Source organism: Anthonomus grandis, chromosome 8 (assembly GCF_022605725.1).
Source record: "Anthonomus grandis grandis chromosome 8, icAntGran1.3, whole genome shotgun sequence".
NCBI classification, from domain to species: Eukaryota; Metazoa; Arthropoda; class Insecta; order Coleoptera; family Curculionidae; genus Anthonomus; species Anthonomus grandis.
This window is the reverse complement of record NC_065553.1, coordinates 5,075,322-5,078,986: the sequence shown is the minus strand read 5'-3', so window position 1 is coordinate 5,078,986 and position 3,665 is coordinate 5,075,322.

Below are 3,665 nucleotides of genomic sequence, written 5' to 3'. Positions count from 1 at the left end.
CGGTGACAGGCGACAGTTAATATTACACGTGCAATGTTGTCGAGAATGATCATAAGTTCTATATTAAAATTTGACAGTTTACTTTTATACATTCAAAAAGAATCGTAACTATATAATTAAGTAAACTCATATATAGTGTTATAACATTAATTCAACTAACTATTTAACAAAAATATTCTCGATATTCTATCTGTAAGTAAGTGAATTAGCGAAAAGTTCGAAAAATTATTTGTTACTATATACCTTCACATCTTGGCAACGGTGCATCAGGTGATGTTTTGATACAATTGCGCCTGCGTCCGTTTATAAATTATCAACGTTGTCAAAGTGTAGCATTTTTCCCGTTTATTATGTGTGAATTAAAATAATCGAAAATAGTCAACTAATTTATTTACACTACGAAACACGATCACTTACTTACTAGTACTACTCGAAATATTAAGGAATTATTGGAACAGTCAAATAGTGCTAGCAGTATTTAAGAAAAAAAAACGTATTTTTGTGCGATACTGAGGAAAGTACCGGTATTTCGGATCGTATCGTATCGTTTTAAAAGTACCGGTTGGTTACAATATCGACAAGTTCAGTACCGATATTCCAAGTACCGGTACGATTTAACTAAATATATACAGGGTGTCAATTTGAAAACTTCCCACCCCTATTATCTCGAAACGGGTTAGGTTTTTATAAAATCGCTAGGACACGTCGATTTTATTATCGAGGGGAAACAATTTTTATGCAGAAATCACTTCGCCTCTTTCAACCCCCTACCCCCCAGAACCTCCCTCTCAAAAATCTTAAATGGCAATAGGGGTTGAGTGATACCTCATTTGAAAGAACTTTTTATTCTCTACATTTTGGCACCTTATTTTTTAAATTTGAGTGCTGCGTTGCCAAGTTAGGGTTATTTAAACATTGTTAAATTACTTATTATTAACCATTATTCCTGTAAGTGTTTTAATTACGTTAAAGCTATGATTTGCATTGAAACATGTTATTTAGGTTAATATTATTTTTACTAAACATTTGCATAGCCGTTACAATTATGGTCTTTACAAAAGCACGTCTAAAATTTATTTTATTAACACATCTACTTTAAGAGGTGTTCAAAGTGTTCTCCATTGTTCTCCAAACAAAAATAAAGTCTATTCTCAAATTCTTCCCGAACATTCTGAAATACCTCTTCTGGAATAGCCCTACTTGCCTCTGTAATTCTTCTTTTTAAATCTTCGATATCATCAGGCTGAGTTTTGTAAACAACCGATTTTATGTGCCCCCATAAAAAAAAATCTAACGGCGTTAAGTCTGGTGACCTAGCAGGCCATTCTATCGGTCCTCTTCTACCAATCCATTGTTTAAGGAATCTGTTATTCAACCACTTTCGCACTGGCCGAAAATAATGCGGCGTAGCTCCATCTTGCTGAAAGTGTAGTTCGTTTTCTTGCAAAATGTTACCAACTTGATTTTCCAGTTCAGTTGTTATCAAAGGATCAATTACATCTTCAAGTAGGTGTAAGTAGAGCTCTCCAGTTAAGTTTTGTTCAATAAACAACGGTCCTATAACAGCATTTCCAAGAATACCGACCCAAACATTAATTTTTTGTGGCCGCTGTGTAGCACCCTCTCTGAAAATGTGGGGATTGTCCTCACTCCAGTATCGACAATTCTGTCTATTGACATGGCCGTTTAGGAAAAAGGTACATTCATCACTGAAGCAAATGTTGCTTACCACAATTGCACGAGTGTTTATTAAGTTGGACATAATTTCGCAAAACTCTATTCTCCTATCAAAATCGTCCTCATGAAGTTCCTGTAAAATTTGCATCTTGTACGGATGATATTTATGTAACTGTAATGCTCGTCGTACAGTTTCATGTGACATTCCAGTTAGACGTGCTACTGTACGGAAAGAATTGGTGGGTTCTGCAACGAATGTTCCCAAAATCTCTACTTGAGCATCTTCGTTTAAAACACGCCGACTTGCCCTTTTTTTGTTTCCAACTGAACCCGTTTCATTAAATTTAGCTACTACGTCCAAAATGTATCTGTGACTTACATTACAATTAGGATTTCTATTATTAAAAACTTCTGCCGTTCTTCTTGCGCATCTTCCTTGCTTGCCATAAATAAAAATCATTTCAATTCTTTGCCTAAGCGTGTATACCATAGTAACTAACAATAACACACAAATTATCGAAATAAATTTTAACTGATTTAAATACCTAGTGACATTGACTGGTAGGAAAGTTCACTAAATACTATTTTAAATTTCGGATCATATCATCGAACTGTATTGAGACGAATTCCATTGCAAACGAAAATAAACAAAAAAGAAAAAAAATTAAATGTTTATCTTTCATGACCAAAAGAATTTGTCGGATTGATAAACACTTTCAGTGAGAAATGCACCGGTTCGCTTTATGGTCAAACACGTTCCAATAGAAATCATAGCTTCAACGTATTTAAAACACTTACAGGAATAATGTTTAATAATAAGTAATTTAACAATGTTTAAATAACCCTAACTTGGCAACGCAGCACTCAAATTTAAAAAATAAGGTGCCAAAATGTAGAGAATAAAAAGTTCTTTCAAATGAGGTATCACTCAACCCCTATTGCCATTTAAGATTTTTGAGAGGGAGGTTCTGGGGGGTAGGGGGTTGAAAGAGGCGAAGTGATTTCTGCATAAAAATTGTTCCCCCTCGATAATAAAATCGACGTGTCCTAGCGATTTTATAAAAACCTAACCCGTTTCGAGATAATAGGGGTGGGAAGTTTTCAAATTGACACCCTGTATATATTTTTTAAATGTTAAATTAGCGCGGACTGGTATGTCTGTCATCAATACTGATATTTTTCGTATTATTTATTAAAATATTATTTATTAACAGTATTTATTTCGAAATAACTACAAATGAAAATTTGAAATTTGTCGTCACTTAAATTAAAACCGAACAACAGAAAACATTAAAACGTAAGACAAAAATAATTATTCTAGAAATTGAAAAATAATTACAAATTCCAGTAACTTAATTCTAACGAATTTAAAAATAATAGCCTTGAAAGTCTATCTCCAAGAAGTCTGTTACGGCATTCATCCATTATCGCAACAGCCTTTGAAAATAGGCGTTCAGAAAATGGGTTGCATCTGCCAACACTACGGATAAACATAAACAGAAAGACAGAAGGAAACAGGAGTAAATCCGTGCTTCACTGCTTCATTCATATTAATTTATGTGGTATCTTTTTGATTAAATTAAATTTATTTCATAGCATTCTTCGATACGGGATACGATAGGTACTGCATAAAACTCAAACGGATCGGACCGTATCGTACGTTAAAGTACCGGTACAAAATATCGAGTATCGGAAGAAAAAATACCGGTACTCGAGAAAATCGTATCGTATCGCACATCCTTAACGTATTTTATTAGACAACTTTCGAAGGTGCATATGTTTTGATGCTTAACATAGACATAAAGACACGTTTACCGCTAACCTAACGATAACAAAAAGCTTTATTTCCAAGAAATTCGTTTTCATTGTTTTATTTGTGATTTTTTTCTCCTTAAATTTTCTAACCTCATTTATATTAGATATTAATCAAACCACAGATGTTTATTTATTTATTTATTTACGGAATTCATTTAAAAAAGTGTTACATA